Source organism: Aulonocara sp. 'chitande type north' Nkhata Bay, linkage group LG5 (genome assembly GCF_057382095.1).
Source record: "Aulonocara sp. 'chitande type north' Nkhata Bay isolate Kocher_YH1m ecotype deep benthic linkage group LG5, A_spYH_male_GT1.1, whole genome shotgun sequence".
Taxonomy (NCBI): Eukaryota; Metazoa; Chordata; class Actinopteri; order Cichliformes; family Cichlidae; genus Aulonocara; species Aulonocara sp. 'chitande type north' Nkhata Bay.
The window spans coordinates 43,734,868-43,750,552 of NC_141348.1; the positions used below are offsets into that span (position 1 = coordinate 43,734,868).

The 15,685-nt window shown below is 42.7% G+C and overlaps 1 pseudogene; it reads left to right on the forward strand.

Annotated features, from left to right (window-relative positions):
* The window catches only part of LOC147331437 (uncharacterized), a 45,646-nt pseudogene extending 36,363 nt beyond the window's left edge, over positions 1-9,283 (forward strand).
* The last annotated feature ends 6,402 nt before the right edge of the window (positions 9,284-15,685 follow it).

Here is a 15,685-nt window from a genome sequence, read left to right on the forward strand (position 1 = left end):
GAGTCCTCTTCACACACTGAGGTTAATTATGGAGTTCCACAGGGTTCAGTGCTAGGACCAATTCTGTTTACATTATACATGCTTCCCTTAGGCAGCATCATTAGAAGACATAGCATACATTTACACTGCTATGCAGATGACACCCAGCTCTATCTGTCCATGAAGCCAGATAACACACACCAATGAGTTAAACTGCAGGAATGTCTTAAAGACATAAAGACCTGGATGGCCGCTAACTTTCTGCTTCTTAATTCAGATCAAACTGAGGTTATTGTACTCGGCCCTGACAATCTTAGAAATATGGTATCTAACCAGATTCTTACTCTGGATGGCATTACCTTGGCCTCCAGTAACGCTGTGAGGAACCTTGGAGTCATTTTTGACCAGGACATGTCCTTCAATGCACATATTAAACAAATATGTAAGACTGCTTTCTTCCATTTGTGCAACATCTCTAAAGTTAGAAACATCCTGTCTCAGAGTGACGCTGAAAAACTAGTTCATGCATTTATTACTTCCAGGCTGGACGACTGTAATTCATTATTATCAGGAAGTCCTAAAAACTCCCTGAAAAGCCTTCAGCTGATCCAAAATGCTGCAGCAAGAGTCCTGACAGGGACACGAACACTGATGTCTCAAGCTCTCTCAGCGTGGGTATGTTGGTTCCTGTTGGCTTGTGGGCTGCAAAATTTAAACGTCTCCACCAGCGTCCCTCCCTCTGTGACACGTGTGGTACAGCAAGCGCTCAGTTTGAAAGGCCAGACTCATCTTATTATCTGAGGATTTAATTCCAATCAGACATGATCATTACTGTTGTCTTGGTTTCTCCCACACCTCGTGGGACTGGGAGGAAGTGTACACACAGATTCAAGGGTGTACACACACACACGCACACACACACACAAGTTCAGGGGTCTTGACTGGCACATGCAGCAAAAACAGTTAATGTCTCACACACACATTTGGCTGAGGAAACGCACACTTTCACCCGACTGGCAGAGAAATGTGTTGCTTGGCATTCTGCAAATGTCAGAAGGACAGTGTTCACAAATGCAGCCAGGCACCTGGGAGATTACATTTTATCAACATACAAATGAGCACTGCTTCATAGTAAACCGGGCACGGTGACAGAATACTAACCATGGCTGAGATGATAGTAAAATGGCTGTGACATTGAATTGTGGTTCCCCTGTGTGGAGTGTGTGTGTGTGTGTCCATGCACCTTGCTGTGTGTGTTTGCCTTTGTGATTCCCTCTGCAGCGTTGTGTGCACTGTGTGTGTGTGTGTGTGTGTGTGTGTGTGGTGGACGTTTGTCGCCTGCAGTGTTGCTGAATTTGAAAGGAGAATAATCAAATATGGAGACACTGACGCTCACTTGTATTTATTTTATCTGCAGACCAGAGACTTGAGATTAAGCTCAAATGGCTGCAGGACAAAACATGTTATTAACCTAATCTGAAAATGCAGCAGCGTAGCATAACTAGCCAGCATCAGCACAGCCAGGGCGGTCCTACTGCAGAGTGTGCAGAGGTAATCATCTGAAGCACCCAAAATTTATGTTAAATATATTCCAGATTATTTCTAAGAAATTTATGTTGTTTTTTTACAGATAAATAGTGATTTTGCATGAATCATTTCTGAGCATCTGTCCTGGAGACTCTATTAAGTACGCCTGTGAAATCTGATGCAATCCCTTTGTCACAGCAGTCTGGCGAGGAAGGAGCGGCTAGCAGGTCCAGCGAGCGTGTGGCGTGGAGGTTAGCCGGAAAACTCAAACCCAGTCAGTTAAATCAAACAACAGACCTTTATTCGTCGTCAGCAAAATAAGACCATACGAGCCAGGTCTCCACGGCTCTACTCTGTCCGTACATACATGTGCAGGGATCTGTAGTCGCCGGCGCCAGCCCGTTACAACGGTAAGGTTTCTCCTGAGAACATAACATGAGCTGCCGCTATACTCACACACCCACTAGGAGACTCCCCCCAACTACTACAATAGTAGGGCAACCACCCCCTAGTGGTGCTATAACACAATAAGGGTTGTTACACATTACAACAGCTCTATCTTCTGATTTTATGAACCTTCCACATTTTCTGTTTGCAAATCACATTACGGTACTGAATTTTTTAGACCAGTAACAGCACTTGGTGATCATAAAATCTAAGATTTGAATGATATATTTTTTTCTTTCAGACACATGAAACATCAAGAGATTCCCTAAAAGTTGTCAGCAGGGAGAGAGCGGGCCCAGAATACAGGCCTCTGCAGGCAGAACTAAACCCAGTCTCAGCTTTAGTTATGATGGAAAAAGACTGACTTCCACAGGAGACGCTGATGAAGAGACTGTGCATGAAAAGGAACTAACATAATCAAACACAAACCAAGAACTAGAAATTAATAATAAAAAAAGCCCAGACTCCAGAGTGCCCTCTGCTCGACAAACTATGCAATGTCCACATTCATAACTGGGTTAAAGGGGGTTTCCCTGTCGTTTTGTTACTTTGCCATTCATCAGTGTTTTAAATGCAGATAAAGAGCTCATATTTACTGATATACTGGTCTCATCAGTGTGTTGGTGGGGCTCTAATCTACTAACCATTAACATAAAAAACATGGATAACCTTTGATGTCTAAACTCTGCACCTGCCATTGCTTTATTGTTTTTGGAGCGAGAACTGACCGTATTTAGACAAGACAGAGGAGTGTTAATTCATCAGCTAATTCCAGCTAGCTTTATTAGCAAGCTATGTCTAAAGACTGTAAGGGAGCCTCACACAGACATTCAGAGAGCAACGTGCTCTATCTGACCTTTAAGTCTGATGTCATTAGCCGTTTCTGGGTCCAAACTCTGCTTCAGGTCCCAAACGAACACTGCGGCATCACTCAGAGTTACAAATTCTTTCATGTTTAATAAAATGATCAGTGTTGCTGCTTTACCAGGTGTAACAATTAAATTTAACATCCAGGCATCCATCAAAAAATAATTTATGAAGTGTAATGAAGTTAGAAGTTAGCAGAAAGTTAGCTCGCTAGTTTCCACCTAAACAGGATATAGCATGTTCTGACTGAGAGATTTCTGAAGCATTCAAACGTACAGCTCTGCTGTCACTTCCAACATAAATGAAGACAGAAAACTAAACAGCAGTGACGTTTGTAGGGTTACTGAAGTTGGGCTAGCTGCTATATAATGATGTGCTACGTGATCGCTAGCGACACAGCTGTGTTAGCATAAACACAGAGAAGCTGGAGGATGAACGCTAACTTTTTTCCACTCGATAAAAGTTAACGTGAGGGTTCCCGATGGTTAGGGACAAATGTAATCGCATGGCAGGATGCTGTAAACGGACCAAAGTTCAGTCAGGAGAACAACTGAGATAATCCATCCACAATACCAGGTTAGTCATTCATATACTGCTGCATGGGCTGGCCAGCAGGCCAACTAATCCGGTCTTTAAGTGATGTCACATAAAGACCAGACGGGGTGTGATTATTCAAGACCTCGTATGTGAGGAGAAGGATTTTGAATTTAATTCTGGATTTAACAAAGAGCCAAAGAAGAGAAGGGAGTACTCAAGAGTCTCTGAGGATTGTGTACTGCTGGACGATGAATTCTCCTCCTCTTTGAGGGGTTCACCAAAAACTTCTTTATGCAAGTGAAATCCTGCCTTCAAGTTTTAATTTTCATTATTGCACTTGATTAAATGGATCAGTATGTTTAATTCTGTAAGATGAGTTTAGACCAGTTATCAGTCTGAAATACTGGATTTTTCAGTGGTAGATGCTAAATGAATGAACATTAACATTAATCAAGGTAGCGTAATTGATTTTCTCAACCTGCAGATCCATCCTGAGACCGACACAGGGAGCAGGAGATATGAAATGTTGATGGCTGATTGATTCTGATTGTTCTGACACTGAAAGTTTAGACTTTTTCATAAACTCGTTGATCCAAACGGACTCCTATGTCAGAGCTCTCAGCTTAATGGACTCCAGGTATTGATTTGAAGTCGAAAACGTTGACCTCTGTATTTAAGGTCTCCACTCTGGTGGTTGTACAATGAAGTTAGAGGTTGATTGGCCTTTCACTGACTTTAACTTTCTCAGAGTGCAGTCAGGATACTTGGAGAGAGCAATGAGCATACTAAAGCGTCTGATCTCGTGTACTGCTGCTGATGGTGTTCAGTTCAGTGAACTAACATCATGTTAATCGTGACTCTTTCCTTGTGAAAGTCACGGCGTCCCCATTGTAATCAGTTACTTTATAACTCTTAGGGAACCGGGCTTTGATTGGTGATTGTATCACAGAGTGTAAAAGTTGGACATTACTGTCATGACGTTGGCCGTCCTGTTATGAATCCTCAAGCACGGCCTTTTCCCGGTTCGATGAGAGGTGAAACATCAGCGATGCTTAAGGCTACCACGACCTTGGTACCATGAGAGGATGAAAATAAGGACCAAGAACATTTCTACTAAAGACCAGCTGGTCACGAGAAGAAGGCCAAACAGAAGTTGAAAGAATGAGGTAGGAAGCAGTGAGGAAGATTTAATAATAATAATAATATTTACCCAGTGAATATCAGAGGATATGAAAACGTATTGATGTCTGTAGTGATGATTGTAGCATGTGATCTCAGAGGGTTTTTTGTTGTGAGCCACAACATCAGCTTAAATCTCCACACAGCTCATGAATCAGATGAGATATTGATGTTGAAATATGCCTGAGCTATTTCACAGGTATCAATATGAGATTTATTCATTTCTATTGTACACTTGAGATATCTATCTGTATGTATGCGCTATTTTCCCATCAATATGCTAAGGATTATGGCTGCATATAGTGCTGTCTAATCATTTGATTTCAAAGAAGAGCAGCTTATACAACCGAGGACAGAGAGAGAGGCGCAGAGGAGTTCCTTCATCTTAAATCCACTTTCTTTACCTCCTGTATGATATATATGATGCATGGCCACCACAGAGTCACAGAGAGCGAGGGGAGCATCATGGATGGATGGTTGGATGTAGCTGCGGGTTCTTTTTCAGCACTAAACAAACATTTTACCTTGTCAAGTGTGGAGAAAAGGCTTATCTCTGTTTCTACACAGACTGTATCACATACTTTGTCAGTTTATTAGGTACACGGCTAAACCAGGAGCAGCCTGAGGCTACAAGTTTGAAGAACTCCACCCCATCCCTGAAATGAGTCCTTGGGTCCGAAAGGATATCTGAATCTGACTTAGTCTGAAATATCTTTTGAGTCTTTTGAACAGCTATCGAGTATCAAAGCAGGGTGTTCTCCGTTTTCTTTTTAAATTGATATATTTGTGAAAGTATGAAACTAAACGCCCTGTCTTTTAAAGAATCCTTCCAAACATCCCAGACGTTTTGTGGGAGAAACGTTTCGTCATCATCAGGTGACTTCTTCAGTCTCAGCTGACTGCAGGTTTCAATTTTATAAACAGTACATTTGCATATGACTGAAACCAGCCCACTGAAGGAACAATGGGCTGGGAGGTCAGTTCCTTGCATAATTAAGATTAAGGAACTGATCTCCCTAAGATTGGGGAAACCTACAGTCAGCTGAGACTGAAGAAGTCACGTTTCTCCCACAAAACGCTACGTCCAGATGAACAGAATCAACTTTTTGGACATATTCTGTTAAGTTACTCAATGTGAGTAACGTATTCTGAATACCTTGGATTACTTGATATATTGTCATGCCTTTTAAAACGATATGAATGTACTATTGCTGTGAGATTTATTACTATTACTGAAGGTTACTCACCACCGAGCTAACTGGCATTAGCTGAGGTTAGTTCATTGACTGCTTTCAGAGCTGCACATGATTATTTGCAGCTAGCAGGTTGTTAATGCTATCCATCAAGTCTAACAGTCTGCAGTCTATGAACTAACCTCAGCTAATGCCAGCCAGTGTTGCCAACTCCTCAGTAATGAAATTCGCTATTGGCTGTCCTAAAAGTCGCTAAATGACATCATCACCTAATTTGCATAATTGGTCATGCTAATGTAATTGTAACCTATGTTGTTGGAGACAGAAATATCATCATAGAAGAGACATAAAGTGAGTAAAAAACGTGACTTCAACTGGTTGGCAGGTAAGAAGAAAACATTTGCCAGTGAAATGATGATGATGTTTTAATATTATTGATGGTTAGAAACAAATAAATACAATTGATAGATAACATATATAAATAAAACCATAATCATTAACTTTGTTTGGAGTGTATATACACAAACATGCAATTTCTATACACTATTTTACAAATTCAAACAGTTCATATACTTAGTATAAGGATGGATAAATACATAATAAATAAACTATACTTGTATTGTTTAAATGCTATACAACGTTATAAACATATATAATACATTTTTTCCATTTATTTACCATGTGCCACTAGGACTCAGGTCAACTTCTCATCTCTATTGGCAGGTTAAACATCTCTATGTATTTGTATTTATTTATTTATTGTCATTGTCAAGAACAATGAAATTGTGTTTGGGGCTTCCATACAACCCAAAAAAAAGAAGAAAATAATAAATACCCCTTAAAACCCAAGTGTACATATTTAACCCAGTGTGACTCCAATGCAATAAGACAATCCTTAGCAATAATGTTCGTAGAAATTCAGACAAAGACCTGAGAAACATGACAAAATACAACAATGCAACCCATTCAATATTATTGTACTGTGAGATATGATATCAGATATGATAGTTATCTATTTAAGAAAGAGGGGGGGAGGGGGCAGGAGGGGGAAGAGAATAAAGATATGATGCACCAATGCAGACCAGTTCATTGCTATTAAGAAGTTGGATATGGTTATTGTCCGTGAGAGGGGGGCAGAGAGTTCAGGAGCCTCACAGCCTGTGGATACAGGCTGTTGGCCAGTCTGGATGTTCTGGCCTGTATAGACCTGTACCTTCTCCCTGAGGGCAGCAGATGGAAAAGGTGGCGCGCAGGGTGATGTTGGTCCCGCAGGATACTGTGCACCCTCCTCAGACAGCGAGTGGGGAAGATATTACTGATCTCTGGCAGACTTGTTCCAATAATTCTGCCAGCTTCTTTCACCACCCGCTGGAGTGCTTGCTGATCGGCCTTGGTGCAGCTGGGGAACCACACTAGAAATCCATACGTCAGAACGCTGCTGATGGCACAGTTGTAGAAGTTCAACATCAGAGATCTGGGAATGGATGGATGAGCTTTATGAAGAGGGTGTCACTTAGGGCTGGGTATCGTCACTGATTTCTAGAATCGATTCAATTCCGATTCACAAGGTCCCAAATCGATTCGATCCACAATTCGATTTAATCCGATTTAATTCGATTCGATTCGATTAAAATCTGGGAAATTTTGACAGTCAGAAATATTATAATTCAGATCAGTACATTTACATATTTTTGTATCAATAAAAAGGAAGCTGACACACACAAGACTTTATCACAGGTGTAAGCGTCACAGCAGAGGCCTTTGTGTCAAAGTAGCTGAAGATAAAACACAGAAACACATGAAGGTTTTCCTGGCCTGGGATTTTATAAAAATATTCTGCAGTACATCAAAAACAAAAGAAAACCATTAATCAACATATGAACATCACCTCTGAAGTTACAGCGGTTTTATTAGAGACACAGCGTTTTGCATTTTGCATAATTTTAAAAAGTTTAAATTTGTTCAGTATTGAACGGCAGAAATTAGGTTTTCTCTTTGGAAGAATGTAAAAGGGAAAAAAACAGCGGCCGACAGCCTGTAAGCAACAGTAGACTGGTGCGTAACAAGCAAGCGAATAATGAAGAAAGGGAAACTGTTCTTGAAGTACAGAGAGAGAGAGAGAGAGAGGGGGGGGGGGAGAGAGAGAGGGAGGGAGAGAGAGAGGGAGGGAGAGAGAGAGAGAGGGGGGGGAGAGAGGGGGGGGGAGAGAGAGAGGGAGGGAGAGAGAGAGAGAGGGGGAGGGAGAGAGAGAGAGGGGGGAGAGAGAGGGGGAGGGAGAGAGAGAGAGGGGGGAGAGAGAGGGGGAGGGAGAGAGAGAGAGGGAGGGGGGGAGAGAGAGAGGGAGAGGGAGAGAGAGAGAGAGGGAGGGAGAGAGAGAGAGGGAGGGAGAGAGAGGGGGAGGGAGAGAGAGAGAGGGAGGGAGAGAGAGAGAGAGGGGGGGAGAGAGAGAGGGAGGGGGAGAGAGAGAGGGAGGGAGGGAGAGAGAGAGAGGGGGGGGGGGAGAGAGCTGTGCATCCTGGTGGAAGCAAAACAGTGGAAGTCAGAGTGAATTCATGACGATGTTTATGTGAAGCGTAGTTTGGATCTTCTTTTGCTGCTGGTTCGGTCAATATTGTTTGGAGAGACATCAAACTAACAGCTTTAGAATCAGCGCATAAAGGGCGTGAACACAAAGCTCGACCCGCTGACAGATCAGAATCAGCGAGCTGTCGGCTTTCAGCCCCGACCGTGAGAAAGGCGACATCTCACTGATTCTGATCCGCGGGTCGCGCTGTGTGTTTAAGTCTTTGTGCAGAAGCCGTGTTCCTGCTCTCATTTACTGTCTTAGCTGTTTGGTGGTTCTTGAAATTTTGTGAGGTTTCACCAGAGATTCTGGCATTTCGGGCAAAATAAATTTATATTAAAAAAATCGATTCAGGATTTTAATGAATCGATTTTACGTTATCCAAGCCAGAATCGATTTTAATCGATGAATCGATTATAAAAACCCACCCCTAGTGTCACTGCAACCAGCCTTCTGGAGCACCTCAGCAAAGAACATCAGGAGAAGGAAAAGCAGCAGTCCAAGGGAACAGCAGGTGACCTCCCCGATATCCAGGCTGTTGTATCCTTTGTACTCAGCATCCCATCTTCCACTGGGTTTGAGGAGAGGATTTTCTCTCTTATGAAGAATAAGTGGACTGATGTGCGCAACAAATGTTCTACTGAATTAATTAGGAGTGAGCTCATTGTCAGTCTAGCTTATGATATGTCTTGCTCAGAGTTTTACTCTGCAGTACTGAACGACAAACAACGCCTAACTGCAGCAAGAGCTAAAAATATACAAATGGAAAAACGAGTCTGTTTCCACCTAATGTGGCTTTGAGCTTTTGAGCTCCTGAGTTTGTTCTTTTTTTACTTCAACTTCCGGCTACAGTCGAGGCCTTTGAGGCACAAATATTGTGTTTACAGGTGTTCCACAGACTTTCTGTTTGCACTTTTCTAATTGCACTAAATGTGCACTGTTACAAGAATGTTGTTCTTTCTATTGTTTTCTATTAATTTATATAATTTGAAGTTAAGCAGGACAGAGTTCTTTTGGTATAACTGTGTGTTTATTGAGTTTTAAACTTTACACTGACACCAAGATTAAACAAACAAACAACCAAAACAACAACAAAAAACAAACAAACAAAAAACAAACAACAACATAGCAGAACAAAACAAAACAGACAAAACAAAACAAACAGGCAACCCGGCTCATGAACACAAAGAAATAAGTGGAAAATCCAGACATTTTGATTATGAGATACGATTAACAGTACATATATGTAAAATAGCAGTGACCTGCTTGCATCATACCAAGGCCCGTGAGAAAACAGCAGAAATATCCAAACCGACACACGCCATAAATGGGTCCCATATTTTATGAAACTTTTTGTCCCTACTATGTAGCCTGCATGTTAGGAAATCTGGTGACACATATTCCAATACCGTCCGGTGCCATTGAGTCTTAGATGGGGCCGTGTCCGTGATCCAGTTCAAGAGGACACATTTCCTTGCACAGAATGTTAACAGTGCATAGTGCTGCTTTCCAAACTTCCCCCTAATTTTGTCGTTTGCCACTCCAAGTAGCATACACAGTGGATTGCATTCAGTGTCAGTGGTGAAGATCTTATCCAGTTCACACTTTATCAGGAACCAGAATTGTTGTGTTTTCCGGCAGGACCATAGACAGTGCGTGAGGTTGCCCACCTCTATTTTACATTTAGGGCAGAGCGGAGAAAGGTCTGAATTGTATTTATGGCGTTGAGAAGGTGATATGTGAGCTCTGTGTAGGATTTTAATTTGGATTGCCTTTACTTTATTACGCTCAGAGATTTAGCATTCTCCCAAACTTTGTGCCATACCTCGTCACTGATCTCTATATTTAATTCCTTTTCCCAAAAAAAGGAAAGAGTTCTTTTAAAGAAAGATTTACTTATATTCTCAAAAGTTAAGCATGACAGGCTTCTGTTTAAGAAAGAGACCTGTTTTATTGTGTTAATGTTTTCATTTTGAGCTAAAAATAAATGGCTAAATGATCATTTGTTTCACATGTGTTCATATCACAAAGAATATGCAGCTGCTTAAATCAACTTCAAGTCAAATGGTTAAAAAATAATTTCACACACAAAAAAAGGACCTAAAAAATTCACCACACTGGGAAGGGTGAAGACGATCGGGTCGCCCAGCCCTGTCCACGAGGTGTCCCTTATTTATTTTTCAGGGAGTTGGCAACCCTAGTTGGCACCTCGACCACTACCCAGCAGCGGTAAAAACAAGAGATGTGAGATCAATTTTGTTTTAATGCTAAATGAGGTCGAGCCACACTCTGAAACAGCTGGGCTACGCTGTGAAGGAAAGCCGCGGGATGAGCCAAATTCTAAATCTAAACTTTTCATTTTATTATTCAGCAGCGATATGGTGGGAAACACGGCCAACGCAACTGAAGAGGTCATGGTGAGGAGGAGGAGGATGAAGGTCCGGCTGAACAAACTAAAGATGACATCTCCAGGACAATCACTGCCATCACCTAAAATATAATAATTAAAATATAATAAAATATAATCATTATACTTGTCTTCTGTAAGTCACCACCTTATCGTGGTGGAGGGGTTTGTGTGTCGTTTGCTGTTTGTGTGGGATGATGATGTCAAAGGGGTTTTGCCCCCTCCCAAGCCAAACAGATTCAGACAGCCCATCAAAGGAGATGTTTCCTCTGTATTGTTGTAGGATTTTAACCTTACACTATGAAGCACGTTGAGGCAACGACTGTTGTACCTGATTGGAGACACTTGAAACACATCACTTAGGAGGTGTCAGAGGTTGACGTGCCTCCTTTTGATGTGGAGGAGGAGCAGCTGTCCGCTCGTAACAAAGTCTCTAAAGATCAGATTTAAAATGAGTTATTAGTTGTCTGTAATGTGCAGACTGAGGACTGGTTCATCCTTCATAGGTCAGACTGAAGTGCTTCAACAAGCAAAACGTTATAAATGTGTTTAAAGGGGCTGCTAAACTAAACAGCTATGTTATTATAATAACTTTATTTTAATTTGAATATGTTCAAAGAGCAAAGAAGAAATGTGCAAACATGGTTCAGGCTGTAAGTTAGAAGGACACAGTCACTTATGATGTAAAATATTTTAGCAGCAGCACAAACTGCAGCCTCCAGAGAGGCGTCCACACGGAGCCAGCAGCTCTCTAAACGTCGGCATTCATTTTAGCGAGGAGCGCCAAAAAAACTGGCAACTGAGAGTATGCTCCTGATGTGTTGTGGAAAAGTGGTGCAAAGAAAAGACACATTTTCCTTGTCAACCAAAACATATCACGTCTTCTATAGTTATGTGTAATTCTCAAAATGGGTCATACACACACACACACACACACACACACACACACACACACACACACACACACACACACACACACACACACACACACACACACACTCAGAATGATGGGTTTGAAGAGGACGGGGAGGAACTTGTCAGCAGTGCAGCATTTCAGAGCAAAAAAAAATGGTGGAAAGAAGAAAACAGCAGACAGGAGCTCATTATGTGATTTACCAAAGCAATGGAGGGGTGGTGGGGGGCCGCAGCATAGGAAGGAGGGCGGGGGGGTTCTATTCACACCCTTCTGTTGGATGATGCAAGGTCAAGAACACTCAGCGTGACAAGACGCGTGAATGGAAAGGAGTTTAAAGCAGAATGTGTTCCATTAGAATAGCTGGGAACGAGGCGAGCGCGGCGCCTCCGAGAGCGTCTGTCCACACATCACACGGAGATGGACAGATCTGGATCACTGGGCAGACAAACAGCCACAGGTACAGCTCAGTAATGAGGAAAACTGTCTCTAAATGTAATCCGTTCCCTGCACTGTCTGCTGTATGATCAGCACACAGCTGCACAGCTTCCAAACAAACACGAGGGTGTGAGAGCCTCATTGAACCAGAATCTTCTGACGAAGCTTATGAATACATTCAGTAAGGAATATTCAGGCGAGAGACACGTGTCTGTCTGCATTCTTGTCCTCTCTCATCATGACTACCCAGAGATCTTCACCCAACTCTCCACCTACTTCATCTCCACCACCAGCAGTGGTGTCTAGTGGATGCGTCCTGCCTGTGGCCATCTCCCTGTACAACGCATCCACTTAACACACTGTTTGCTGCTACAGCTACACATGTTTCTTTTCCAAATATTTATTTATAAGTGACTTATGTATGTATGTATGTATATATATGTATATATTGTACTATTCTTAGTTAGCGTATTGTCTGTCTTGTCTTAATGTTGGTTTAAAATGGAGCACTGTAACAAAAAATAATTTCCCCCAGGGATCAATAAAGTATTCTGATTCTGATTCTGATAGACTCTGCTTTACTTCCTGTTAATGCTGGCGCTCCTCTCTGCTATGTAGTTTCATCTGAATCTGATCAGCAGGTCACTACTCAAACACTCTGCTTCAATAAGTGATGTTCAGTTCTTCCACGTGAGCTCTGCTTAATGAAATGCAGCTGGTTAAGCAACTCTAGAGGACCAGTTCTAGCCACCATGCCACTCGCTGTGCATGAAAGATGGATGAACTCTGAGACTGCAGTGCCTCACTTCCTTATCCACTGCTGTCATCAAACTGACTTTATCCTATGACTCTGAGACTGAACGGGTCAAGCTGGCTGTTTGTGATAAACCAGCAAAAATCGCAAATCCTTTGCTTCCTAACATTAAGAGTCCAGCTCTGAAACAGAAATTCCTCCACAGACAGTGAGGCAAGCAGGACGATGGTGTTACTGCAAAATGACAAATGCACCTGAAAACCTTGGTTGATTGCAATATAACCAGAATACAAACATCCACCCATCCATCTTCTTCCACTTATCCAGGGCTGGGTCACAGGGGAAGCAGCCTAAGGAGAGAAGCCCAGACCTCCCTCTCCCCAGCCACCTCCTCAACTATCTGGGGGAACACCAAGGTGTTCCCAGGTCAGTCGAGAGATATAACCTCTCCAGCATCTCCTTGTTCTGCCCCGGGGTCTCCTCCTGGTGGGACATGCCTGAAACACCTCACCCAGGAGACATCAAACCACTTCAACTGGCTCCTTTTCATGTGGAGGAGCAGCTGCTCTACTCTGAGCCCCTCCCAGATGGCCAAACTCCTCACCCTATCTCTAAGGGAGAGCCCAGCCACCCTTCGGAGGAAGCTCATTTTTGCCTCGTTCTTTCGGTCACTACCCACAGCTCGCTCAGGATAGTGACATAGATCCCTACCCTGGTTATTAAATACAAATAGCTGAGCCAAATCCTCTGTAACCTGGCACATCATGGCCTGAACTCTCTGAGAAGAATGATGCAACACCCTGAAAGTGAGCTGCAGCACAGTGGTCAACAGCATCCAGCAGTTTAACAGGACAGGTTCCACTCAAACCTCGCTGTGAGCGACCCAAAAAGTTCAGTGCACATGCTCAGCGTCATATCCAGATGTTGTCTTTTGAAAGCAGATGCATGAGTGCCGGCAGCATTTCCGCAGAGGTTGAGGGGGGGTTAGCACTGCATCACATGGCTGTCGTCCCAGAAGGAAGCTTCTTCTAAAGATAATACACTACGGATATACATTACGTGTGGTCTGATGAGACCAACATAAACGTATTTGGTTCAGATGGTGTCAGGGGTGTGTGGTGGCAACCAGGTGAGGAGTACAAAGACAAGCATGTCTTGCCTACAGTCAAGCATGGTGGGGGGATGTCATTGTTTGGGGCTGCATGAGTGCTGCTGTCACTGGGGAGCTACAATTAACTTAGGGAACCATGAATGCCAACATGTACTGTGACATACAGACAGAGCATGATCCCCTTCACAAACCGGGCTACAGGACAGTATTCCAGCATGATAACAACCCCAAACACGCCTCCAAAAAGACCAGTGCCTTGTTAAATCTACTGAGGGTACGTGACTGCCCACGCATGTCTCCAGACTTAAACCCTATTGAGCATCTGTGGGGCATCCTCAAATGGAAGGTGTGCAGCACTTTCTGTCAGCTGTGGTTGTTTTAAAGAGCTTTATAAATAAAGGTGATGATGATGAGTGGAAGAGGATTCCAGTGGCACCCTGTGAAGCTCTGGTGAACTCTGTGCCCAACAGATTTAAGGCAGTGTTGGAAAATAATGGTGGCCACACAACTTACTGACACTCGGGCACAGTTGGGACATTTTCACTCAGGGGTGTACTCGCTTTTGTTGCCAGCAGTTTACACATTAATGGCTGTATGCTGAGTTATTTTGAGGTGGCAGCATATTTACACTGTTGTACAAGCTGCATACTCACTACTTTACACTGTATCAAAGTGTCATATCTTCAGTGTTGTCCCAGGAAAAGATATAACAAAATATTTACAAAAATGTGACGGGCGTACTCACTTTTGTGAGATACTGTATGTAAGCATCTTGGGTGTATTTAACACAATCGCCTCATGTTTGAATAACTTTAATAGTGTTAATTTAATCAGTTGTTAAAGTCGCTACCAGAGCAAATCATCTGTGTGTAACAATGTCCACTAATGAGTGCAATAAATCCAACATGTTCTTCTTCTCAGTGATTTTAGAATTCCCAGTTAACCTAAGCCCACATGAACTCTCATTCTGATTAGCTCGCCTGAGTTTTTCCTCGTGTTTTACCATCGACCTTACTGAATCTATACCACGTGCTGTCATTACTTGCTGTGGTTTAATTTGGCTTCATAACTCAGTGCAGTTAACAGGAAGAAACTCAGGAACAGAACCAGCGTTCTTACTCTACCTGTGTGGCTTCTCTCCAGGTACTCCAACTTCATCCCACAGTTCAACTACACGTGTGTAGGTTACCACTGGAACATAAACACTTGAAGTACATTTACAATTAGTACAATCAGCATTACTCTGGTTCAGTGGCATCTATGGGAGAAAATCAATGATGGCAATCAAGTTAAAGGGGGGACCAGTGCAGCATATGCCCCCGTCTCCCCACACAGATATATGTAAATGGCCTGTATTTATATAGCGCTTTTCTAGTCCTTAAGGACCCCAAAGCGCTTCACACTACATTCAGTCATCCACCCATTCACACACACATTCACCCACTGGTGATGGCAGCTACATTGTAGCCACCCTGGGGCGCACTGACAGAGGCGAGGCTGCCGGACACAGGCGCCACCGGGCCCTCTGACCACCACCAGTAGGCAAACATGGGGTTAGCATCTTGTCCATGTTTATCTGTTCAGTAAGATGCTTCGCAGGTCAGACTGTCTCTAAAGCTCACATGGTGCTACTATCTTCGTTTTAAATTATTCAAGTCGTTAATCCTTTCTTTTCCATTTCTAAAATAAACTTCACAAATAGAAGAAAAAATAACTTCCTCAATAAAAAGAAGAAACTGCTAAAAATACGATGGAGTGGTGCTGCTCTCG